The sequence below is a fragment of the Lissotriton helveticus genome, chromosome 5_1 (genome assembly GCF_964261635.1).
Source record: "Lissotriton helveticus chromosome 5_1, aLisHel1.1, whole genome shotgun sequence".
Taxonomy (NCBI): Eukaryota; Metazoa; Chordata; class Amphibia; order Caudata; family Salamandridae; genus Lissotriton; species Lissotriton helveticus.
In genome coordinates this window covers 1,363,308,968-1,363,336,011 of record NC_136065.1, presented here as the reverse complement: position 1 = coordinate 1,363,336,011, position 27,044 = coordinate 1,363,308,968, and positions in this window count along the sequence as shown.

The window sequence follows — 27,044 nt, the reverse complement described above, 5'->3', positions numbered from 1 at the left end:
GCTTGAATTAAGCGTTCTGGATTTTGGCAAGGAAACCTCGGAGACATTAATTTGACAAGAATAACACAGCGATGTCAAGTGGGAAAGCCGCGATTAGATCTTTGACCTCGATATTTCGTGTTGAGAATCGCAGACATCTTCTAGTTTAGGGTATTATGCAATACAGTCAGTGGCAGTCATTGGTAGCGCGCGCCCTGCAGACCTTAATGTGGACTGCAAGATGCACACACCACCTTAACCCACCGTGAACGCACTACCTGCCCTTCCCAAGCTCTGGACTTATCCAAGTGCCTGGCTGGCTTCAATGTTTTACATTTATCGCTGATAAGTGTCGACACTACTGAAATAAAAGTACAGCAGGCGTGTTCTGCATCCACTGCATTTATACACAAGCATCTGCAAAGCCAGCCTTTATTATGGATTTTGTAAAGATTTATATTTTTAATTTTAGCAAGGCATACTGCATGTGAACAGCAGCGGTGCAGTCCCCCCCGCAATTACCACAGATGTGCGAGACTCTCCCCAACTAGAAACAACTGGGCTTGGGCAGCCCCTTACTCGCATGCAGGGGACACGCACCTCATGGGCACCAGCAACGCAGGTCCCATCTCACACAGAGGTACAGTTCATGCCCCAATGCGCACCTCCACACTCAGTGTTTGATTTGGTGAAGAAAGTGCAAGTGCCCAGAATTTGTCTTCGAAGACTACCGACCACTTCCACCCCGGGACAGTTCACTTCCACCACTGGTGCGACCTACTCTGATGTGACACAGGCCCTTTTAAGTCAGTCTACTACATTCATGTAATATATGGAAAACTAATATGTGATTTGGAATAGGTAAAATAATATTGAATACACTTTTTATATTGGTTTATTATTCCCTGCCCCCTGGCTGTGCTTGCTCCCCCGCCCCCTGGTTCCCCTTCCCCTGGCTGTGCTTGCTTCCCTGCCCCCTCGCTCTGCTTGCTCTCCTGAGTGTGTGTGTGGCTCTGGGTGGGTGTGTGTGGCTCTGGGTGGGTGTGTGTGGCTCTGGGTGTGTGTGTGTGTGGCTCTGGGTGTGTGTGTGTGGCGCTGGGTATGGCTCTGTGGCTCTGTGTGTGTGTGTGTGTGGGTCTGTGTGTGTGTGGGTCTGTGTGTGTGTGGGTCTGGGTCTGTGTGTGTGTGGGTCTGTGTGTGTGTGGGTCTGTGTGTGTGGGTCTGTGTGTGTGTGGGTCTGTGTGTGTGGCTCTGTGTGTGTGGCTCTGTGTGTGTGTGTGGCTCTGTGTGTGTGTGTGTGTGTGGGGCTCTGTTGGTGTGGGTGGGTCTGTGTGTGGGTCTGTGTGTGTGTGTGGGGCTCTGTTGGTGTGGGTGGGTCTGTGTGTGGGTCTGTGTGTGTGTGTGTGTGGGTCTGTGTGTTTAGAGATTGAACTATTGGCATTGTAAATGACAATGCCATTTATTGATCTGTTTTCAAAACCAACACATAAATACAAATTTTGTCATTTACAATGCCAATAGCTCAAACTTTTCAAAAGGCGAAACCATTGCATTGTAAATGCTTGTTTAAACGTGGTTTGAGGAAATGGTTCATCTCAGTTTCGTGGAGGAGTTGTTTTGCATCAAGCGCTGGGAGGCCAATATGGGTAGTCATGCTCTATACAAGTACAACTGAATTGAATTGAATTGAGTGTTTTCCTACATTTGTGTGGGGTAAGGAAGTAATATTAAGGTGTGACCACAAGCCGTTAATCAAGGTATTAACATCTAATAGGTTATTAAATGCTTCTCCATGGTTGGCTCGCATTTCTATGTTGTTATTACATTTTGGGCATGAAAGCATTCATGTTCCAGGGAGGAAAAATGTTGTCGCTGATTGCCTTTCTAGCATGGAGATGAGGTTTAGGAGGATGTAAAGGTTGCTTTGATATGAGACAGTGGTATACACTGCTTTAATAAGAAGGCATGGTTAGAAGAATGTGATAAAGAGTGTTTACTGCAAAGGGTTCTTCGGTGCATTGAAGTTGGATGGCAGAACAAGAAGAATTCAAAATATTTGAAACCGTACTAGGAGGTTCACAACAAATTGACTGGAAGTGGTTTATCCCATTATAGGGATGGTATACCTGTTCCTCTAAGTACTTTAGGGAAAATTATAATATGAAGGTCATTTGGGCATTGTAAAAAATAAGACTGCTGTAAGGAATGCCTATTGGTGGCCGGGAGTAGATAATGATGTTGATAGAGCAGTCAGACAGTGTAGCGAATGCATGATGGCTGACCAGTCACTTAAGACTCCGAGACCACCCATGGCACAGTTTGTGTGCCTCAAGCACCCTGGAAAGGTATAACAATAGACATTATGCGACCCATTGGGGTTCAAAACAAGTACACCATTGTGGTTATGTATGCATTTTCAAGGTAGCTATGTGTTAAAGTGGTTGACAAAAGAGACACTGATTGTGTTTTGAGTTTCTTGGATAATTTGTTCCAACGTGAGGGTTTGCCTGCATATATTGTTAGTGACAATGGCCAATTGACCTTCACTAAAGCAAAGATTGATGTGAAAAGGTATGGCATAACTCATAGGACCACATCTCTGTGTAATCATAGTGGCAATGGAATGCTGGAGGGATTTAATAGTTCTGAAAGGTGCCATTCAAATTACCATTCAGAATGGTTTAAATTGGGATCAACAAGTTATGAAAGCAGCATGGTCCTACAGAACCACGGAAGTTGCTGTCACAGGTTATTCCCCATTTGAGATTATGAGAGACAGGAAACCCTTGTCAAAATGACAGCCGGTTTGGGTAATTGGTAATATAGTTCACTGGCCAGAGGAGGAGGTTCAGAACAATCTCGGGAAAAAACATACCGAATACAAGACCTACTGTGACAAAAAACACTGTGTTAAACTTTTTCAAATAAAAGTGGGACACTAGGTCCAAATTAAGAAACCTGATAAAGTTCCCATAGGTGTCAGTGCATATTATGATCCTCAAAAAGTTATTCGGGCTCTTAAAAAATCTGTGAGGATCAAAGATGCTAGGTGCTGGCATTTAAGTAGACTTGCACCATGCATTAATGGTATTATAAGAAGTGCTGGTGACTACGCGCAAGTGTTTGAGGATGATGTAACCTGTTATAATGATGCTGACAATGACCATGTGGTTGATGAGATTTGTAGCAATTAACTGAAACCTTCAATGTCTAGTGAAGTAAGGATTGCTCTGGCTGATTCACCTGTGTCTGTTGTTTACACTGAGGTTCCAGTTACTTCACAGGGGGCTTGTTCTTCCGGGGAAGTTCCTGTTTTCATTCCTCAAGAATTTAAAGAATCAGACTGTACTGTCTGTTGTCCAAAAAGGATAACAAGACATTCTAAATACTTAGATACACTTGAATGTGACTGCAGTTGTTTACTTATGAATATGACATAAGTTGCCATTGGATTGATATATATTGCTTAATTTTGTTTTCATCCAATATGCTAATGTAGTTTATTTTGTTTATTATTGTTTGTAGACGAAAGGGGATGCGCAGAGTATAGGTAGAATGTGGATGGGGGTTTGTGGAATTTAGAATGTGGGGATGGACGGTTAGTGTGTTGGGATGTGGAGCTGAGAAGGAGGGTTGTGAGAAGGCTGTTCTGGTCTAGAAGTATTCATTAAAGAAGTTAATCCACTTACTGTGCATCGTGGCTACTACAGTTTATTAAAGGTTTAAGATCACTGCAGAATTCAAAATGTGATTAATCAGTCAGTGTAATTAATACAATTTCCTCTCATACATATAGGGAATTAGCATAAGGCTCAGTCAAATGCAGCATGGATCAGAAGTCTGCTTTCAAAGAATCAGGAGAGCAAATCAAGAGGCTCGAGTCAAACACATTTAAGAGGAAAGCTAAGGGTTCTTCGAACAACATATCATCCAAGAGAAATGACAGAATTACAAAACACATTGCATCTGATAATTTGTCTATGCACATTTTGCTGCATGTAGAAACAGTAAGAGTGAAAACATGGTCACGTTTGAATTTCAAAAAGAAATCAGGGCCTAGTTTGGCCAATCTAAGAAAAAGCACAGTTCTATAGTGTGCAGCAGTTTTGCTACAAATACAAATTATGCATGCTACTAAATGATCATTATCTATTCATTCCAAATTCGCTCTAACACTGTCCTTTACTGGCCACTGATTATCCGCATGATTTTTTTAGATTTTTTTCCATGGTCAGTTGCGGATTCGCATTTGACTGTATGCTATTGATAGCACGGGGAATTATGGTGCCATTACATTATAGCTACACAGTGTATGCATTATCAGATCATTCCAGCTTATGAGGTTCTTGACAATATATATTGTGTTTGCACCCTTGATAAAGTCTGTTGTGCTGAAACGCGTCGGCTGCCATTCACGAATGTGAATTGACTTTGTGACCGCACCTTGTCTGCCCCACCAAAAAATGAAGATTTGCTTGGTGAATTAAAACTGAAATCTGGAGACTGAACTTGCCTTTCATACGCTTGATGTAATGTCACATGTGCAGTGTGCTACTCATTACTTATACTTTTCGAAACAAGGGGTTACTGTGTTGACGTGCCTCTGCAGTGGGTCAGTTTGTTCAGTTCAATAGCTTTAAACTACATGGCAAGAAAAACTGTTCACATCTGACACGGGTCTCTGGTACTGAGCTCTGAAATGTCTCTCAACCCTGGCCTGTGGGAGTACACTCCCACATTAAAGTGTAAATAATGATAAGTGACTGAAACCTCTTTATCTGATGTCAGGCTTGTCCCAACCTACCTGGAAGTACCTTCTCCTTTCTTCCATATTTCCCTCGTAGATGATGGGTTGTGAATGTTTCTTGCGCTGCCTGAAGAAGGGTCAGGGCCCACCAGCAGCCTTCCTCGTACTTTTTTGTTTGCAGTACCAATGCAAACAAGCACTGGCAAAGTCAATGGCTGGGCAATCACCTTCGAGAAGCAAAACTTATCAAGAGTGGAGGAGCCCATTTACATCACCAGAGTTTGGGCCCCAAAACATGTCAAGATCTGGGACAAATGCTGGGGACATCATAGACTTGGTGTTTTGTGAGTACTTGCGTAATTGAATGGAAGCAAATTATCTGAATTGATATCAAAGCATGAGTTTCTAAACGGGGTGTTATATGTTTTATCAAATCAATAAACCTTGAATATAATAACAACAAAACCTATTTCCTTTGTCAGTGCTTGTTATTAAAATGCATAGAAATATTCAGCATCCTAGATGTCCCCTTTGAAAGCAGGATGAAGAAAAATGTTCATTTCTCGCAGAGTGCCTTGTTCCTGGCACTGTGCTCAACTTTGCCAGCCAGGATGGGAACACACAGCTGCTTACAGGCGCAGTGAATCTGATAGTCTCTAACACTTCATTCATTCACGTATTTTTTTTATGTTTTACATCATGCCAGCAAGTTTCTTTTTCCCCGTTCAATACCCTTATTTACTACTGTGTTAAGTATATATAGTGTGAATGTTTGTGAAGTTTGGGCAGTTCATTAAATCTTTATTTCCGCACATTGTGGCCATAAAAGATACATAAAAACAACAATACATATCAAAATGGAGGAATAAAAAGTTTACATGAAGTTGGATGGGGTTTGCAGGGAATACAATAAAATCCATAATTTAATTAAGAAGGCATGTATATATATAAAACATTAGCTTTAAAAGAATCAATATGTACAGTTCCAGTGGTTTAGTTTCACAGGGGCAATTCATTAATATACAACCAATTAGAGATCTGAACAACCTTATCTGATACACAATAAATGCGCATTGACCTTAACATTTATGAATCCAGACCCAATTTCTTGCGTGCATGGCTTACTGACATTAAAAATCTACTGACACAGAAGACAATCAATTGTCTGGAGTCTGTTTTAAAAATCCTATATGCTTCATCATAAGCACGTATACCCATGGCATTACATAGTGGCTTAATCCATTTTTTTCTTGCTAAAAAATATGCAGCACTAAAGAACAGGATATGAATATCATCTTCTTTAGAACTGAACTGACAACACAAACACTTCTCACTTTTGGGAGGCCCTACAGTCATGAACCATCTAGATACCATTACATTAGTTTTAAGTATTCCATACCTAAATTTCAAGTACAGGCTTTTTGCCAAAGGAGGTCGGACCTCATCTAGAAAGTCCTCAAAGTATGGAAGGTCCTTAAATGCCAAAAAACGACTTGTAATAGATCCGCCTGTATGGCCATTTGAAAGATTACATGATATATAAGCCCAGAATTTAGTTTTTACAAGTTTCTTACAGCTTTGTGTCAGGCATAGAGGTTCTTCACAGAAGTGAGACAGCCCAATTCTACACAGCCATTTCTGAACATGTTTCAGCCAAGGGTTAGAATTATATAGATTCAGACTTTTTAATTCTTAAAGGCCATCTCTATAGTCTCCAAGTTCTGGTGTACACCAGAGTCTCACCCAATAGAAAAGAGGGCATAGGATTGCAAGGTGGTCTGTTCGTTTCATACTTAGGTCTAACAATAACGGTAAGAGAGGGGTACGTTTAGGTAGTCTTAAAATACTTCTATAAAAGTTAGTTTCACTTTTTGTAAAGAGATTCCCAGCTTTTTGTCCCCAAATTTCTGCGCCATATAGCGCTGCAGACTGGGCCTTGAATTTAAACACTTCTAGTGCTGGTGAAATTGATTTACTAAGACTCGCCCCATGTTTCTTTAAAATAGGTAAGGTGTTCTGGGTCAGGATAGTTTTGTTTTTTCAGTTTGGGTTTTCCATTAATTTTTTTAATCTAGAGAAACACCCAGATAGGTAAAATTGGTATACAACCTTTACAACGAAATTTTTACCACGCACTACCATTACAACGCGGTCATTACAACGCATACCATTACAACGCATTGCGCTGGGGGGCGCTCTAGGATAGGGAATAGGTTAATTTACTATCCAATAACCTTCCCTAGTGTCCACGGGGACTGGAGTTGGAATAGTAAATTAAACTATTCACTATCCAGCACCCCAAAGCGCTATGCGTTGTAATGGTATGCGTGGTAAAAATCGCGTTGTAATGGTATGCGTGGTAAAAGTATGCGTTGTAAAGTCATACATCCGTAAAATTAGGCACAAGTTCCAGTTTTTGATTGTTTAGAAAACAATACCCCTTAAAAGATTTGTGAGGATTTAAGGCCATACATTTAGTTTTTCTCGTGTTTATCTCTAGGCCTTTCTTATTACAATAAAGTTGGAATGAACTTAAAAGGGTTTGTAGACCATTGGGCGTCTGTGAGATCAGGATTGTATCATCCGCAAATAAGAGTGCGGGGACCCTTACTCCATTCAACTTGGGTGAATCATTATTACATTCTCCCAAGTGGGCTGGAATATCGTTAACAAATAAAGAGAAAAGCGTGGGAGCCAGCACACACCCTTGGCGGACTCCCCGCTTTATGGGAACAGGCTTTGTCAGTTCCCCATTTTGGCCCCAACGCACTCTTGCGTAATTATTATCATGGAGTCTTATGATCTGTTGAAGTAAACAGACCGGCAACCCCAACATAAACAAACAATCCCATAACCGATCACGCAAAACTAAACCAAAAGCTGCCCTTAGGTCTACAAATGCTACATAGATGTGCCCTTTCCGTAAAAAAACATACTTCCAACAAAGACAACAAAATCTGAAAACTTGGTCAATCGTACTTATGTTACTTCTAAAACCAGCTTGGAACTTTGTAAGGATAGCATTCTCATCTATCCAAAAATTCATACGTGTTAAAATATGCCTGGCAAATATCTTTTGTAAAGTATCCATTAAACTAATAGGACGATAGTTAGACGGATCATTTCTATCGCCCTTTTTAAAAATTAAAATAATCTCCGCACCCCCTCCAACTATCAGGTAAATCTACACCAGTAACAAGAATATTAAAAAGTCTATTAATATAAGGTGCCCAGACTTTAATCTCATGTTTATATAAATCGCCTGGGATTTTGTCAAGGCCTGGTGCTTTGCCATTTTTGACTGAGTTAATAGCTATCTCAGTTTCCTCTAGAGTGAACACTAAGGTACTGGTACAAACTGAGTACCAGGGGTACTCCTTTACATTAGACTCCGTATATTCAGGGACTTCATATAGGTGAGTGAAATGGTTGACCCAGGTTTGTTCATCAATGAACACATCATGAGCCAATCTACCTATATGGTTCCCAGTATGGGCAGTTATATGACAGTGAACAATATCGGATGTAAGAGAGGCATGTGGTGGTTGAGGGATGTAGTGGGCTGTGCTTCTGATAACTGTTCCACAGCTGGATCCAGCTGGATCCTGACATTCAGCATTATTCATTGCTACAAGTGAGTCCTGTTATTGGGTTGTCTGAACATTTATAAGATTGGTAGATCTAATATGCGTATACCAGTTTGGATTTTGAAGACATCCCTGATTAAGTGGAAGAGAAAATGTTCTCTACTCAATGCTCAAAGTGTGCTGGATCTGAGGGTACGACGTGCCCATACTATTTTATTTATTTTACGAAAAACAGTTCCCCTACTTTTTGTGGAAAGACAACTGTCCCGGGACTGTTAATTCCGAGAGTTGAAATACTTCAGCTGAAGTGTAAGGCAGGGAGTCTCTTGGGCTGTTAATCCGTCAGAGGGGCAGACAGATAAACAAGCCTTCTTGCCAGGGTGCCTGCTTGCCTGAAAGAATTTTTAAATGTGCACAACCAGTCAATCTGAAAATGTAAAAGGTGTTTGGAATCCGGTATTGGCTTTAATTAACAGAACTACTTGAAGATTTCTGATGGCACAGATTTATTATTTTTGAGTGGTATTGCAAGGAAGTTACCATCTGAGCTATAAAGTGTGTGCTTTTTTAAGACAATTATTTAAAAAATGCCACTGACTGACCTCAAAGCACTAAACATGCACAATTCATTCTCCATTGTACCACCAGCTTTAGATTCTGTGGTTTGCTGATTACACACAAAGACCTCTCCAGTATATTTTTTGTCAGCCAATACCACTTTATTTCGGCAGGTTACAGCGATAAAAGTACAAAATACAATATAAAATTGATATATCAACTTCATCGTAAAAATGACCGATAAGTAATTACAAGGTTAAAAACAAATTTGAGCGAACATGGAGAAATACTGAAAAGTTTTGAGATTTCATTTATCAAATACTATCCCCACTCCAAACAATGGGACAGCAGCAAACACCCAGGCGAAAATGGTGCATAAAGACATACATTAACATTGCACTTTCGGGCATCCTTGGCAATATTTTAATCGACAATTTCTTTTAAAATGGCCTATGTTAAAAAAATTAAAAATAGATTACGCTAAGAGACCTAAGAAGAATCGAAAGGTACGAGGGACATTGTGAATCTGAATGAGTGAACTTGTCAAAATTAAAAAGCGTCAAAATCCTAGCACATGCTATCTACGTTTGCACCACATTGCAAATAAAACTTGGCGATTGTGACAACAAAAACTGAGCAGGTATCATATTTAAATATCCTAAAAACCACAATATAGCTTCTTATGCCCAGGTTTCTACAAAGTTGGAGGATCCATTTGGTCCTAGCCATCCTATATGCAGGACAAAAAAAGATCACGTGGATCTCAGTTTCTTCTGTGGTTTTGCAACCGGGACACAACTTTTTTTCCTCGGCCTACCTATTTGTGAACGCATAGAGCGGAAGCGTCCCGTGCCTACTTTGAAGAAACAATTTCTTGGCTGCTAGGGGCTGAATGAAGTCGAGACCAGGTTCCAAACTATAGCACTATATAACATGCAGGAACCTAGATGTTAGACAGGAGGAGTATAAAGACTGGATTAGGCGCGCCATTCTATGGCCAGTCTAGGCCAGAGTTAGGGATTGTTAGGAAGTAGCAAGCCAGTTCGGGTTCCAGCCATAGATCGTTTCTCCCTATGTTACGAAGTGAGTCCCAGGTGAAGTTCAGCCAGGGGATCTTCCCCGCCCCCCTGATTAACATTACTGATTTCAACTCTTCTTTAAAGTTTCCCAGCTCTGGCGTGCTCCAAAGCCTTCACCAGTACTGGAGGGGCGAAGAGCAATCAAATCTGCTATCGGGACAACTCCCAAGTCAAGCCTTAATGGGGATAGTGGGGTGCTTTGTGGGAGACCCAAAAGTTGCCTTAGGAAGTTTTTTTCCGTCACTGTCAAGGATCTACTAGAGCAGTGACCCCAAAGTTCCGCTCCATACACTGTGGCCCCCCTTGCTTGGCCCTTGTAAATTTCTACAGGAGGGCCAATGACTTTTACAGCGCAACTTCTATGGACTTTTAAAATGCCCCCACTAGCTTGGGTAAGTTTTAGATTTACCTTGGTGGTCTGTGGCCCCCATTCCATTTTGTCATTTATAGTGAGCCCCAGATAGTCAAATACTGGGACCCTCTCTAGGGGCTTCGAATCCAAGTTAGTATATTAACTAATAGAGGATTCATAATGTACGATAGTGCATTATTTTATATGTAGCTACTTGAAGATGAAAGACCATAGACTGTTTTTATATCGAATCAATGATCCCAACTATTTCAAAAAAGCCCGATTTAAGGCTATTAGGGATATAGTCTATATTTGACATGAAATCTCTGCTAACTTTTCCTTCCTTACCGCTTAAACATGCAAATCTTCCATTGTGGGAAAACCCAATGCTTCCAGTAGTATTTCATGACCCATTTGGTAAGATCAGGGCTAGCAATGGTGTTGAGTGTTTTGGATATTTATATAATGTAGATGGGTTTTGCACATTTGAAATCTTGCAAAGCTCTTTCGATCTTCCTCACTGGCTTTTTAAAAAAGATTTGAAAATTAGAGATTATTTCTTGGTGCGTCGGGGGATAAACATATTGGTGAGCTCGGATCTGCTGAGAGATCTTTATCAGGCACCCAAGAAGTCATTAATAATAACTATTTACCTGAACTTTTATCAGCAAACAGTTAACAATAGCTCGAAGCTCACGCAGAAATGGAGCAAGCTTTTAACAGACGATATTTCTTCTACGGAAGTGATTGCAGCATTAGATATGATGGAGAGGCCAGTACACTCCATAAATTTAAAACTACTGCAATTTAGAAGGGTCTATATGTTATTCTATAAGCCTGACAGAATAGCAAGGTGGTCAGGTAATGAGGAGACTGGCAGAGAACAGAAGAATAGGTGCCTCAAATGTGGATTGAAGTACGCTAATTTGTTGCATGTGCTTGCTACTTGCCCAGAACTGGGGATGTTTTGGAAAGAGGTAAGCAAATATATATCCGGATTTGTCTTGGTTTATAAATGCAACTAACAAATAAGGAGATTATGTTGGGGTATCTGGCTGTAGCTGATTTAGGGTTAAAAAGCCTTTTTTCCATTATAATTGTTACAGCTAGGCAGTGGATAGCTAGGGTGTGGGTTTCGACAATGCGCCAAAGAGTAGTAGAGTGGTGGGTAATCCTGAGGGGAATTTAAAAAAGGGAATTTGTACTAGCTAGGACTCGGGGATTACGCTCTATAAACTAATTCGAACAAATATGGAGCAGGTTCAATTGGGATTCGATTTGATTAATTCTGATCTATCTCGCCTTAAGTAGTAATAATAAAAATATAGCCTGAATTATAATTTGTCCTTATCGCACATCTAATTGTTTTGCTCACAGTATAGTATGTTGATTATTTATGACCTCTGGGTTTGACAATGAAAATGTCTGTATGATCGTGTAGCTTCTTGCTTCATGTATTCTATGTTTTTCACTTATCTGCATTTCAATTTTTTTGTTTGTCTGATGATCAATATGACAATTAAAAAATAAAAGATGCATAACTGAAAGAAGTAACAGAATATTTGGATTATTTTAGCCACGCCTTTGACCCCGCCCTCATTGTGCGAAGCATCGCAGTTCCCATACTTTTTCTAATGCACTTCGACCCCTGGCTCTACCTTACATCTGAGTAGAACTGAACTTCTCTATCATGTTTTGAGAAGTTTAAGCTCAATCACTCCTGAGATTGGTGGAGTGTTCTGCCCACTGTAGGTGAAACTATTGTGTTGTTGTGGCAGCATCACATACCAAAGAGCCTGTATGGGCTTGTTCTTGCCTCTGCTCATGAATGTTATGGTGTGTTATGTTAAAATTATTTTTAGAGCGCACTTTCACCAGGCGGGTTCATGGCGCTGTGAACGGGGGGTAGCAAAGGGATGAAAGGGGGGCATTGCGTTACTGGTAGGCCTGACAGAACAGCAGAGTTTTCAGACGGGATCTGAAGTGGGTATAGGATGTAGTTAATCTAAATTCCAGGGGGAGTGAGTTCCAAAAGAAGGGGGCAAGAAAAGAGAATCTAAGACCACCATGTTTCTTACGTTTGAAGGTGGGGGTGGTAAGCAAAGACAAGTGGGAGGCGAAGATTGCGAGAGGGGAGATAGCGGTGGATCAAAGAGGAAATGAAAGCTGGGCTAAGACCGGCCAGTGCTTTGAAGGTGATGCAGCCTAATTTGAATTCGCAGCGTTCGGCCACCGGGAGCCAGTGAAGACTCCTAAGCAGGGGGCGGACATGGTGGTGTCTAGGTTGGTGGAAGATAAGCCTTGCGGCCTGGTTCTGCACCAGTTGCAGGTGACGGAGCTGGTAGGCAGGGATGCCAACGTAGAGTGAGTTGGCATAATCAATGCGGGAGATGACCAGGGCCAGAAGAGCAAGGGTTAAGGCCTCCGTGGTTAAGAATCTAGAGATCTTTCGAATTCTGCGGAGGTGGAAAAAGCAGGATGACACCACTGCGCTAATCTGGGGCTTCATGGATAGGTCTTTGCAGATTATAACCCCCAGGCTTTTTGGAGATTCTGCAGGACAGGGAGGAGTGCCTAGGAGGGGGGGCCAGAAGTTAGAATTCCACGGGTTAGAGGGGCCTCCAGTCAGGATCAGCTCAGTCTTGCTGGGGGTTGAGTTTTAATTAATTGGCCACCATCCAGTCGCTAATGAGGCACATGGTGGACTGGAAGTTGTTGACTGAGTGGTCTGACGAGTCAATGTCAAACACCAGCTGGATCGTAGAGGCCAAAGATTGCCCTAGCAGCTTGTAGCTAAAATGTGTATGCTTGAAGCCCTATACCCTGTTGTATACAGGAGGAAGTAGTAAGACTTTTGACTTCATGTTCCTCCCTGATTCGTATGCATTTACAATGGTTTCCTAGTGACCAGTGGTCAGTACCATTGATTTTTTTCCATCTACACAAAACTCTCCACTGAAGGCGCTTGCTAGTCTTATCCAGCTCCTGCTGAAGAAAAACATTGAGAAAATAAGAGATTTGGTTGACGGTTTGTCTCATTCTCATAGGATAACACTAGTTTCAAGAGCTTTTTATGTTAACAAATCCTTCATCTAGCTGGACCAAATCAGTGGATTCTGGCAGTAATTTTCTTCCTATTGTGGGAAGCCTTGTGCCTTGGACTCTCTGACTACTTGTTGAAGAGCTTTTAATGTCTAAACAATGCAGAAGCTTGCTTGCTAACGTCCCCATAGGGGGGCCATATTTTTAGGTTGAGATTACTAGCAGTGCATGCTGGCTGTTGTGTGGCATATTGTGGCTTACCAAGAACATAGAGGGGCTTAGAGCACGCATGTTGGTTATTATTGGCTGACTTTCCTTCTCACTCGTTTTGGTCGGTTTCTTATTTGTGTGCCAGCTTGTCAATCTTGTGTTTGTCCTTTTCATGAAGCATTGCCTCTTTACAATTACTTTGTCTGGCTGGAATTGCTGATTCCACTACTTTCTTTTCAAGAATTACTTTTTCTTTTGTGTGAAGCACACCATTAGAGTGAGTGAGTTTTTGAGCCGTCTGTCTTGTATACGTCTGTCCCTCGTGGACTCCTTGTTGCTCTCTTATCTGACTGGTTCTCTCCACCCTCTATCACTTGCCCATGTGCTTCTCGCACTGCTTCTCCCTTGCACGCCCTCCATGTTGCTTTCCAGTGACCCCCATGTTGCTTTCTCTCCCACCTCCCACCGTCCTTCTTTTTGCTTTTGTGTCCGCTCTCCCCGTATCCCTGTTGATCTTACATCCCCTACCGTGTTGCCTCGACATTCCCCTCTACCCTCCCCGTATTGCTACACTGTTCACCACCCACTTTCTCCTGTGTTGCTTCAGCTCCCCCAACCTGGCTACTTTAGAAAAACATTTTTTGCGCATATTCTTTTCATTTTAGTTCAATAATCAATAACTAATTTTGTCATTGTGTAAGCTTGTGTGGTGCATATGCCCACAAAATGATGTGGAGGGCCTTGTCAAAGGCTTTTAACCTTAGTCACACTGCACAGCATCACAGATGTTGTGCAGCGTGGCTAAAACCCATTGACTCGCCTTTGCGACCTATTGCTTTTGCCAATGTTTGTTCCAATTGTGACCCAAACACACTAGTGTACACAAAATTGTTTACTTTTAACACATTGTCTAGTCCACAGAGTTATTCATGTGAAGGGAGCATGCTATTCACAACTGAATCTGTTGTGTAGCAACAACAAATAGGCGGATAGTTACAAGAAAATGTCGGAGCACAGTGTTACGCCAAAATTGGTGACGTCGCACTCCAACATTTTTAAAAACAGGGATGAGCCAAATTTTCAAAAATACCATGCACCTCTGCGTCTCCCCCAATGCTGGTGCTAAAAAGGTGCCTAGCGCCAGCGCAGGCACCCTTGTGCCATGTTGCAAGGGTACCTGCGCTGCAGGGGTGTTTGTTTTTGTGCAGGAAGGGACACCTTTCTGCACATAAACAATCTTTAAAGGCGATTTGCTGTTTCTATGTGTGCTGCACAATGCAGCACACATAGAAAGAGCAAAATACAAGGAGAAATTTATAATTTCTCTTCGTATCACCATTCTAAGACCAGGTTTTACGTGACCTTGGTTTTTGGCCCTGCCACAGCCTTGTAAATATGGGTCAGCATCATAAAGAAATGGGTGTTGTGGGGGAACGCTCACAGCAACACCCATTGCCTGCCCCTTTGCCACAGCGGACTGCTGCGGTAAGAGGCATATTTACATGGTGGCGTTAGGTGGCTTAACACCACTGTGTAAATATGGGTTAGAGAGCAACGCAACGAAGCGTCAGAAAAAGTGATGCTCCAGTGGCATTAGGGTCTTGTAAATATGCCCCTTCATTTGCTATGATAATGTAAGTTTGGTTCTAACTCCTCGCTTTCGGCGTACACATAAAGGAGGGAGATTTTTTTCTGAACCAGATGCCCACTTATGGAATAAGCTTCCAGACAACTTTCATTTACTCTCTGATTGCTTGTAATTTGGAAATAATTAAATACTTGGTTATTTAATCAATAGCTGACTCAACACAGAGTTTTATGCATTTGTAGCTGCAAGGGAAAAAAACAGGCTCTTGCAGACTTCCACTGAAGCACTTAAAAATATATATTTTTCTCATGTTCCCATTTATTGATTTTCTTCAGATTATTGCTGCAGTTAGCTAATAAATGTTTTATTTTTATAAACTTTAATTGTGTTGCTTGATTGAACAGTTTGTCGTTGCACCTCCCTAAGAGTAAATCTTGTTCTTATCCTGCTCTACTGAGGGGGAAGGCAAAGACCCTAGGAAGAGTTTGTTGGTTTATCTGTGTGAGACTCGCCCTTTCTTACTCTCTATGACACTTTGTTCCTAAATCTCAGCAGGTGGCTCTCCTGATCTCAGTCAATGGAGACTCACCCACTTTCACCCCACTCTTTGTGGGGCTGAAGAAGTGTTAAGCCAGGACAGCGTTTCTGAACACTATTAAGAACAAGGTACTCTTCAGTGACAGGATGTGAGTACCAGAGGGGGCTTTATCATAGATGAGAGAGTGGTGGGGAGTCCTTCGCAATGTGGAAAGAGGGGTTGAGGGCCCCTTCTCTTTGGTGAAAGAGTCTCACAGGGCATCATCTGTTCTGTGGAGAAAGCAAGAGGCGAGAGGGCACCGTGGGGGGTGACAGGAGAACTTTTTCCAGGGCCGGCTTTACCATTTTTGGCGCCCCCCACCCCAAGACCGCCTCCTCGGAGGCTCTCAGTTCCATCGGGCAAAAGTACCCCTCACTTTCCAAACATGAGTTATTGTTAAACTCAGCGCCCCATCTTGAGGTTGGCGTCCCCTCCATAGGTCAGCGCCCAGTGCGGCCGCACCAGTCGCTCTGCCCTAAAGCCGGCCCTGACTCTTTCCCTGTGTAGAGAGTGATGGGGGAGCTTTCCGACACCGCCGAGAAAGTCGTAGGGTGTCACCAGGCGTAGCAGAGTTACCTGGCACGGTGAGCACATAAAGGGAGCCCTCCGCCTGGCACCGAGGGGAGGGAGTGATGTAGACTCCTTCTACCGTGGGGAGTGAATGCTCAGGTGGGACTTGTGGGGAACCCTGTGTCGTGGTGGAAGGGAATTTCCTTCCCCCTGCAGGGAAAGAGTGGTTGGGAGTCACCTGCGCTCTGCAGACAGTAGCGTATAGTCTTCCAGCAGCTGTCAGAGTGTGGCAGAGCCCCTGTCGCCCTGCCATTGTAACAGAGTCCACCAACTCGAGCCAGCATTCAGCCGCAATGCTCGGCACTAAAGCACCCAACGCCTGTCCTTATTCCGTCCAAGTGCACGATATTGGTTTATGTCAAGGTAATGGTATGTGCGTTTAGCCAGATTGTGGCCATTACATCTATGCAGGTGATTGAACCCTGGATCTGAACTGTGACAGAAAGTTAATAGAAACCAGAGTGCATAAAAAGGAAAACTTGGAAACTAGGACACAAACTGGACCACATCTCCAGAAGGTGGTTGACTTGATGTTGGTGTAAAGAGAACACTATGTGAACCAGTAATGTAGTATGAAGTCCAGGAATGCAGCAAAAAGTGGAGCAAGGTTTGCGGATTATCAGGGATTGCTGTAAACAGAGCTAAAGGTAGGACCCCACATGGTCCTTGTGAGTGCCACCTGGTGGCCGGGTGGCAGAACCAGGACAGAAGATCTAGCAGCCCTGAGAAAACAAGACACATTGGTAGAAAGTTTCTGGTATGTCAGCTATGTGGCTCATAGCATATAGAAGTTTATGTTAACACTATAGACCTTAACATTGAATGCAAGGGCACCGGGTCTCCCAATGGATCATAGTAATATCTTAAGCAGCTGAAAGTCATTATCAGACTGAAGATGGAGCTACTGATCAACAGTTCCTTCCCTGGATATCCCAAACAACAGAAGCAAGCAATTATTCCAGCACTGCCGAGAAAACACTTTCTAAACCCTTGTGATCCGAACAGTTATCAGCCCATGTCAGACCTTTGTGTGCAAGTCGAGAAAGCTCTGGTCCTTCAGATATATCTGTTTATTAAAGTATGTAAAGTTCTGGATCCTACCCAAGTACGTTTTTTGACTCCATCACAGTGCTGGGTCTGTTTGTTTGGCAGTGGTCGGCCAGCTCCGACTAAAAATGGACTACAAACAAACAGCAGTCTTGGTGGTACTTGCTCTGTTGGCAACATTTGCTACTGTAGCCCATTGGATTTGCTCCAATGACTGGCTAGCTTGGGATTTAGAGGCTTGCTCCATGGTTTGCTGAGTTCTTGCCTCTGACGCTTTCTCATTAATCTATGGAATAACTGAAAGGTCATCAGTCAGTCCCCTACTTTTCAACATCTACATGCAACTTGGCAATGCTACTTACAGTTCATCAGGAGCGATATGTGGATGACAAGTTCCTACGCCCCTCTAGTCAATCACCGCACCCAACAATGTCAAAGTGCCAGCAGTAAACCAGGGGAAGAAGGGAAGAAAACAGAGGGGGGTGTTAACCAATATTCCCAGTTCAAGCACTGGACCCAGTAGTAAGAGTATGCCCTAAATACCAAGAGAAAGAATATGATTATCTAAAAGAGAGTGTAGAGATAGTGAGCATGCACAACTATACAAGTAAAGCCATCTCTTACTAACTACCTCATTGATTCCTTTCTTCCAATTATTCCTCGCGTAACTGGATGGGTGATGAAACATAATTCTGTTTAAAGAAGAAATCGAGCAGTTGTATTAGAGGCAAAACAAAGCTTTTGAGAATAAAGGGAGGTAATATTGGGATTAAGGACACACCCTATATCTTTCTGTTGTTATTCCCTTGAAGAGACTCAGCACAATGTAAAGATCCTTCTCCTAAGAGCTGCTTAACTTAAGCGAGAATATAGAACTACAACTACTTATAGACTGTCCTTTAGTCTTGGAGTAAGGAAAATATAATGTTGTCCCTTTCATTCACAGGAACTGAGGTTAAAGAAAAAAAAGAAGAAGCAGATCTCCACAGAGGAGGGCAACAATTCAGATAAGTAAAACACCTTATATTATGTTACAAATAAACCTTTGGAAGTATATATATGCTTTTACCGTAAGGCAGAGAAACTGGTTGCTCTTTGTATTTCTTGTTTTTTCTATTACATTACATCTTGAGAACCTTGCATGAGTGGAACATCAGGAACATGTAGCCGCAACCAGGAGTCGACGCGGGATGCCAGGATCACCGCCGCAACCAGGAATCGACACAGGAGGGCCAGGAGGTCTCCGCTGCTACCAAGATTTGACACGGGAGCAAGTAAGTACAGGAGAGGCAAGAGAATAGTACAATGCCGGTAAGCCACCAAGATCTCACCATCGTGAACTGGAAGTGAAAGACGCCTTAACAGGAAGCAGACACAGCCGTACCCTTGAAACACTAGAAATCGAAGCGTTCAGCGTCGGGAGCGAGGTTGTTTTATACCTCTTTGCGGCAACCATGTGGCAAACCCGACACAACCTTTGGCTAAACCTATTGAATACCAGGTAATTAGGGTTTTTATATAGGCAGGTAGTGCCAACTTAAGGCATTTTGGGATCAAAGGTAACACATACGTTGTGGTCTTCTGTTCAGAACAACTTTGAATTTATTACCCAGTTTAAGATAATCCAAGTACTCGTGATGACAAACAATATTAAACAATATCTTAAACATTCAGAAATTGAGGCCTGCAAGCTTGAGCTGAAAGCTAAAGCTGTGCAGCGTCAGCTAGACAAATAGTACCAAAAAGGAAAGCTTGATAAAGCCATTCCTTTTTTAGCTTAGATGGATAGTCTTTTCATCTTACAACAATAGTTTACACAAACATTTGTGTTTACCCAGCCTGTTCCTCCCATTGTAGTAAATATATAGATGTAGGTGACATGGTGAATGTGTAGTGGAATAGGTCATATGTTAAAAGAAGACATATTCACTTAGCACTTGAAGTTGTCTATTTCATTGCTGGCTAGTCATATTCACAAATATATCCCCCTTCACAACTGGTATTATCATTGCAACAGCAACATTCAAAACACTGCTTTAAATAGTTTCACCATTAGATCAGTTGACATTTGATAATTATTTCCTTCTATTTCCATGCTTTGCCCCTCCTGTCTTGTGCACATCTCTTGCTAGACACACACCTCTAACTATGTTGAATATGAGACATAGGAGGGGGCAGATGAAAAGAAAAGACAGAGTGGTAACAATAAAGGTGTTGTGAGAAAGGTGAAATAAAGAAAAATTGGAACTAGAGATAGAAATAAGGTAAACAAAGCAGTCAGGAAGGGAGAGACATAAGGTAAACACAGAAAGGTGAGACATCTGAAAAGACAGATACAAATGGAGAGGTAGAAAGAAGACACATTCTATAGAAAAGAGATATAGAGAGACAGCAAGTAAGATGTTAGAGTGAGTCAGAGGGCTAGAGAGAATATGAAAAGGAAATGTAGTGAGATGTAGATGGGAGGGGTACACCGAAGGGTGAGTTTCAAGGAAAGGTAAGTAGAAAGTGAGGTGAGTTAGCGAGAGGTAGACATAGGGAGAGGTAGAGGTAGATAGATACAGTCGCGACCCGTGCAGGTAAGAGTGGTGGGGCCGGGTGAGGGCGGATTTCGATGGACAATGATGAGAGAAAATAAAATAAATAAATAATATTCCCTCATCATCGTCTGTCGAAAAAATCCCTGGCCCCACCGCTCTTACCTGCACGGGCCGCGGCTGGACGCGAAGTAATAACAGAAGCAGATAGATACAAGGTAGGTGGCATCTGAGGTAGAAAGAGGAACAAAATGAGAAGGGGTATAAAATTAGCGGGTCAGGTAAAGAGACCAGTCAGTCAAGAGAGATGAGGTAGTGGGAGAAAGTGGTGAATTAGAGATACAGAGAGGAGTTAGAGAATTGTGAGAACATTTGAGAGGTTAGGTAGTAAGATAGAGAGAGTTGAGGTAGTGAGAGAAATGTGAAGAAGCAAGAGAAATGAGATTGAGAGAGAGATGAGGTAGAGAATGAAGAGGTTGAGAGAGGGTGTAGAGAGCTGGCAGAGAGGTATAGATAGGTGATGAATAGAGAGTTTGTGAGAGAGATATAGAGTTGAGGCAAAGAGAGAAACTAGTTTGCGAGAGAGAGAGGAGAAAAGAGATGGAAAGCGGTGCACAGAGAATTAGGTTAGAAAGAAGGGGGCAAGTGTAGGAGAGTAGGGTCTGCTTTCCTATGGTCACCCCACTTTTTGCTTTTTGCTTCACTGGTTTTCGACTTTAATGTGGCTGTGGGCCTGCTAATCAGACCCACAGCCCAGCTGTTCTCTCTCTAAATTCATACCATGTACTTTAGGTACATCACCAATTGGTAAATGGGTCACTCTTGTGAGTCCCTGTACAGTGTACCATAGGTATCCAGGGCATAGGTGCACCCAAGGCCTACCAGGGGCTGCAGCATATCTTATGCCACCCCTGGCTGGCCATCCAAACTGTGACAGCTGGCTGATCACTCAGCTGGGGCAAGGTCGTGTAATCACTCCTTGCTTAGGTATAGTATTCCTATACCTACCATTATATATAGACACATATATACCTATAAGTCACTCCTATGGCAGGCCTTAACAATCCTGGAGGCAGAGTGCTTGGTTTTATGTGAGATGAGGCTCTAGCATGAGCTGAGCCTGTCTGCAGCTTTCGGAACCATGTCCTTATAGCTGTTCTATTATATAGCCATACCATATGCTCTTAAGTGCATTATAATCCTCGCGGTTGAATGCTAACTTTGGTTTGGCTTTATCAAAACATGTCGTGTAAGGTGTCATACGCTTTGGAATACTACCTCCTCACCAGTTCTGGCGACGGGGGTAGCATTCCACCCTTCTAGAGGGAGAAGACATGTTGTTCTTATTAATCCCGGTTAAAGTTAACCAGAGCCTTAGCATCACAAAATGGATGCTGCTGCCACAGACACAAGTCTGACCTCCTGATGCTGGGAGTCCTTCCAGCGAGCAAGGCTGGGACAATAGGTTTCCTGTCTTGGGAGGTGCTAGCACCACCCCAGACAGGCCATAGTGTATTGGGGCAGGGAGGGCTGAATGAAATGAGACACTGCATGGGGCACACAAGGTTTCCCATGCATAGTCCGGTTCAAACCGGTGCTGGGGCACTCCAACCCCAGCTCTGGCGGGAAAATGGACAAAGGGAAATGGGTGTAACCACCCCCTTCCCTGGTCCCACCCATAGGAGGGACCTAGCAGGTAATCCAGCCCCTCATATTAGTATACAGGTAGGAGCTGAGTCAAGAGACTTTAGATTTATCCTGAACTGAAACTTGAAATGAAACTCTGGACCTTCGACGTTCTACTTGAAGATAGAAGACTGAAGAATCTCCCTTGTGGTCAAGGAGAGACCAACCTGTACCAACAGGCACCATCCAGCAATCTGCGGTTTACTTTGTCGATGCTCCCGCTGGAGCCCGAGCACAGAGTCTGACTTCTCTGACCCCGATCCACAGTCCGTGCAAAGCTGAGACCCGTGGAGGCAACGAGAGACGTGGGACCGGCCATCTTGAAAAGCCTGTTCCTTGCTACTTGTGCAGCTTCAGAGGCACCCTCTAAGTTGTGCATTGGGGATTGAGAAGCCCCCGTCCGAGCATCATCTGCACTGAAGATCAGCCCTCCACGCTCCACGAGTTTTGCGTGGGGCCCTTCTGCATTTTCCTGCTCGACGCATCTGTCCGGTCGCTTGCCTGTTGGCTAGTGGTCTCTGTGACGACGAACCTTCGAATCTACACCACTGGCCTGGTTGCTCCAGTCTGGCGCCTGCTTCCCTGAAAAGAAGCCCATCAGACTTTGCTGGTCTGATCAAGAAGCCATCTTCGATTCCTGCATGGGTTGCCTTTGCCAAGGCTTGTTGACTCCAATCCGGAAGCTGACACTGCCGAAAGCGAGAGCCCTTGTGGGACAGTCCGTATCCAGCTCCTGGTTGTCATCGACACCTCCTGGTCCACGTGGCTGCAGAGACAAGCTTCACGACATCACCTGATTGCTTCGCGACATCGCCTGGTTCCTTCCTGGTTCCTTCCTGGTCACTGGCTAGTGACCCAGACTCTGTCCCCTCTACTTTCAGGTACTCTTCATCCTCGATCCGCCCTTGGATCCAACCGGACACTTCTCTCCTGGTCACCTGCAGCATCTTTCTTTAAGGCTCCATAGGATTCAGCGACGAAACCCGATGCACTTTGACACCTATGCACCCGCTTCCTGCGGGTGAGGTAACGCGAGTACTCCAGTGATCCTGTGGGTATTAACTATCCCAGTGTCCTAGTTTTCAGTAGCTTTCTCCTAGTTCATCCCGAAGTGACCTAAAAGAACTAGTTTCCATTTCTTTCGTTCCCATTCTAACTCTATGGTAACTCGCGTGTGTGTTAAGACACTGCACACGCCTCCCGTGGGTCTCCTGCTTCCTATCCTTAAGTAGTATAGCGTAGCCCCAGCGATTCCCTAGGCCCTAGGCCTATCCTTTTTTCGTGACGTGGTTCTTATACCACTATTTTAGTATATGGTTTTACGTGCCCCTAGGGCCCTACTGTATTTTGTGCAACTTATTGTATGATAATTTAGTATCTTGTTATGTGCTTATGACTCTGACCTCATAAAGTGTTCAGAGGATTGTGTTAGTAATAAATACATATATATTTTTATATATAACCTGTGTGGTGTCCTTTCATTTGGTATTAAAGGGGTTACATATGGTAAAACAGCTGGCTTCACATGCCCTCTTGAGTTTAGCCTAAGACTGCTTTGTCCATGCTACCACTAGGTTAGCTGATCTATAAGGTTGACTTTACAACCATCACCATAAGGGTTGTTTGGACTGATACAGGGTGCCCACTAGAATAGTGGACATCACATATCAGGCCAACTTCTCACATTGGTGTGCAGCGGTTGGGAATAAGAGCTTGCTGTTGTTTTACCAATTGTAATCTTTGAGATATCATTTGAAAGATCACATTAGGTACCATAGGTACATATAACACGACTTATAATACTTAAGTTCTACTGCACTTAGTTGTTGTAGACCAAAGGGCTTAGCACACCCGGACTACAACTCCTAGGGAGGTTTAGTAGGAAACACTTAGTGTAGGTAGGTGCACACACCACACCTCACTAGATCATGTCTCTGAGAGCAGAACCAAGTGGATCTCTCCCAGTGGAGGTAGATCCTTTAAGGATACCTTCCAAATATGACACCCTTAATTTTCATGAATTGAGGCACTTGTGCACAACTAGAAGATTAAAACAGGGTTCCAACCCTACCCTCAGACACCTGATTGAGCTCATGGAGGAACATGATGCTCTCAAGGCCTCTAACAAAGGTCTGTCAATCAATGGAGATGAGGTACTACCCTGAACAGAAGATGCCCCTGACCCTACTGTCATAAATGATGATGAGGATGAGGTTGAGGAAGATTCTGAGGAAGAGGTAGACAGCCAGGCCCAAGTTAGGAGACCTAGCCAGGCTAACCTAAGCCTATTTGGGGCTGCGAATGGGACAGCCCCATTCAGGCCTACAAGTGGACTTAGCCAGAGGTATAGGAGGGAAAGATCCCACTCCAGGGAATCTCTCCACTCCAATGCTTCAAGGGGTTCTCAGAGGGGAATGATTTCTCATCAGAGGAGAGAACACCAGGCTAGGATGAGGGATGTCCAACTCAGGATTGAGAGGGAATAACTTGCCCTAGCCAAGGCAAAACTTGCACTTGCAAGAGAGCAAAAGTTAAGTGGAATAGAGCCCACTGGTGGCATCAATATCCCTAAGGATAAAGACAGGTCATATGACAATAGACACCTGAGTAAGATTGTGCCCCCCTACAAAGTTGGGGATGATATCCACAAATGGATAACTGCTTTGGATAGTGCCTGCAAAGTACAGCAGGTACCCCAAAGTCAATGGGCAGCAATCTTGTGGCTCTCCTTTTCAGAAAAAGGAAGAGACAAGATCCTCACAGTTAGTGATGATGATGCTAACAATTACACTGTCCTGAAGAGTGCTCTGATTGATGAGTTTGGCCTAACCACTGAACAGTACAGGTTGATGTTCAGAGATACCCAGAAGACACAGACTCAGGACTGGACTGATTTTGTTGATTGTGCCACTAAGGCCACTAAGGCTCTGGAAGGCTGGTTGCTGGGAAGTAAAGTTAAGGACTATACAGGATTGTATAATTTGATCATGAGAGAGCAAATACTTAACAATTGTCAGAACCAGTTGTTGCACCAACACCTGATTGACTCAAATCTGACCTCTCCCCAAGAATTGGGAAAGAAGGCGGACAAATGGGTCAGAACCAGGGTTAAGCAGAAAAACCAGGTCCAAGGTGGTGATCAGAAAAAGGCAGACCAAAAAGGTGGGGATCAGAAACCAAAAGACCAGAAGTCTTCATCAGGCCTCCAAAAATCTAATGAAGGGGGGTCCCAAAATTCTAAGAAGAAGAAAGAAGGTCCAAAGAAACCTTGGTGTAATTATTGTAAATCTGCCTCTCTCTGGTTCAGTGAGTGCACCAAGAAAGGTACAGCCCCTACCACTGTTGCCCCTAAGGCACCTGCACCCCCTAGTACAGTTAACAGTGGTAGTTCCCAACCCAAGGCTATAGTGGGGTTAACCCTGGGTACTGAGATGGATTCTGGCCTAGTCAGGATTCCCACTCAGGCTGTTCTTGTCTGTAATGTGGACATGGCTAGGTCCTCTACTGTGAGTCCCAGTACTCTGGGCAAGTACAGGCAAACACGTTTGATTAATGACAAAGTGGCTCAGGCCTACAGGGACACATGTGCCAGTGTCACCATGGTGACACCTAACTTTGTGGACCCTGGACAGATTGAACTGGGTGATAAATAATTACCTGGTGACCAATGCAAGCAATGTCACTACTACTCATAGTGTGGCAGTTGTTAACTTCTCCTGGGGAGGGGTAACTGGCCTCAAAAGAGTTGTGGTAAGTGCGGATCTCCCAGTGGAGTGTTTGTTGGGCAATGATCTTGAATCCTCAGTCTGGTCAGAAGTGGAGTATAGGACTCATGCAGAGATGTTAGGCATATCAGCTCATGTCCTTGCTGCGACCAGGTCACAGGCCAAAAAGTGTCAAACTGAACAGGTCTTGGATCCTGTAACTATGGACCAAGTACCACACAAGAGAAAGAGCAGTAGGGTTAAGGCAGTGCCTTCTCCCCTGCTCTCAAGTGAAGATCAGCCTTCTCAGGAAGCTGACTGTGAGAGCCCTGAAGGAACTGTCCTAGAAGAACTTGAACCTGACCAGGTTGAGTTTCTTGGGACAGGGGGACCTTCAAGGGCAGACTTGAGGCAGGCACAGTTAGACTGTCCCTCTCTTGAACCCCTCAGACAGCAAGCTGCTTCTGAGGCTGCTGGGAATGCTACAGGTACCCACAGAATTTACTGCAATGAAGGACTCCTTTATTCAGAGGCTAGAGACCCCAAGCCTGGTGCTTCCAGGAGGTTGGTCATACCTCTGACATTTAGGGGTTTCCTTCTTACCTTAGCCCATGATATTCCCTTAGCAGGACATCTAGGCCAGAACAAGACTTGGGACAGGCTTGTCCCTCACTTTCACTGGCCCCATATGTCAGAAGATACCAAGGAGTTTTGTCGCTCCTGTGTGATCTGCCAAGCCAGTGGCAAATCAGGTGGCACAACAAAGGCCCCCCTTATACCACTACCTGTGGTGGGGGTACCCTTTGAAAGAGTAGGGATTGACATTCTTGGACCAATGGTCCCCAAACAACCTCTGGGCACGGATGTATACTGGTGGTAGTGGATCATGTCACCAAGTATCCAGAAGCTATTCCCCTAAGGACCACAACAGCACCTGTTGTGGCAAGGGTCCTCCTGGGAGTTTTCTCAAGAGTGGGCTTTCCAAAGGAGGTTGTCTCAGATAGAGATGCAAACTTCATGTCTGGGTATCTAACTGCAATGTGAAAGGAGTGTGGTGGAAATTACAAATTCACTACACCCGACCATCCACAGTGCAATGGCCTTGTTGAAAGATTTAACAAGACCTTGAAGGTTATGATCAAGGGTTTACCTGAAAAGCTTAGGCGAAGATGGGATATCCTTCTACCCTGCCTTCTGTTTGCTTACAGAGAGGTCCCACAAAAGGGGGTTGGCTATAGCCCTTTTGAGCTTTTGTTTGGGCATACTGTAAGGGGACCCCTATGTCTGGTGAAGGAAGGATTGGAGTTACCTCTCAAAAAGCCTAAACAAGACATAGTGGACTATGTACTTGGTCTCCGCTCCAAGATGGCTGAGTATATGTAGAAGGCTTCTAAAAACCTTGAGGCTAGCCAAGAACTTCAAAAAGCTTGGCATGACCAAAAGGCTGTGCTGACTGAGTGCCAGCCAGGACAGAAGGTGTGGGTGTTGGAGCCAGTGGCCCCAGCAGCACTTCAGGACAAATGGTCTGGACCCCACACAATTGTTGAGAAAAAGGGAGAGGTCACCTACCTGATGGACCCCCACAGGGTGCTTCATGTCAACAGACTCAAAGCATATGTTGACAGGGCAGACATGGGCTTGCTCATGGCTACAGATGAGGGGCATGAGGAAGAGAGTGACCCTCTCCCAAACCTGTTGACTCAGAACCCTGATGATGGTTCAGTTGATGGTGTGGCCTTAGCTGGCAGCCTCACTGGCCAGCAGCAACAGGACTGCAGACA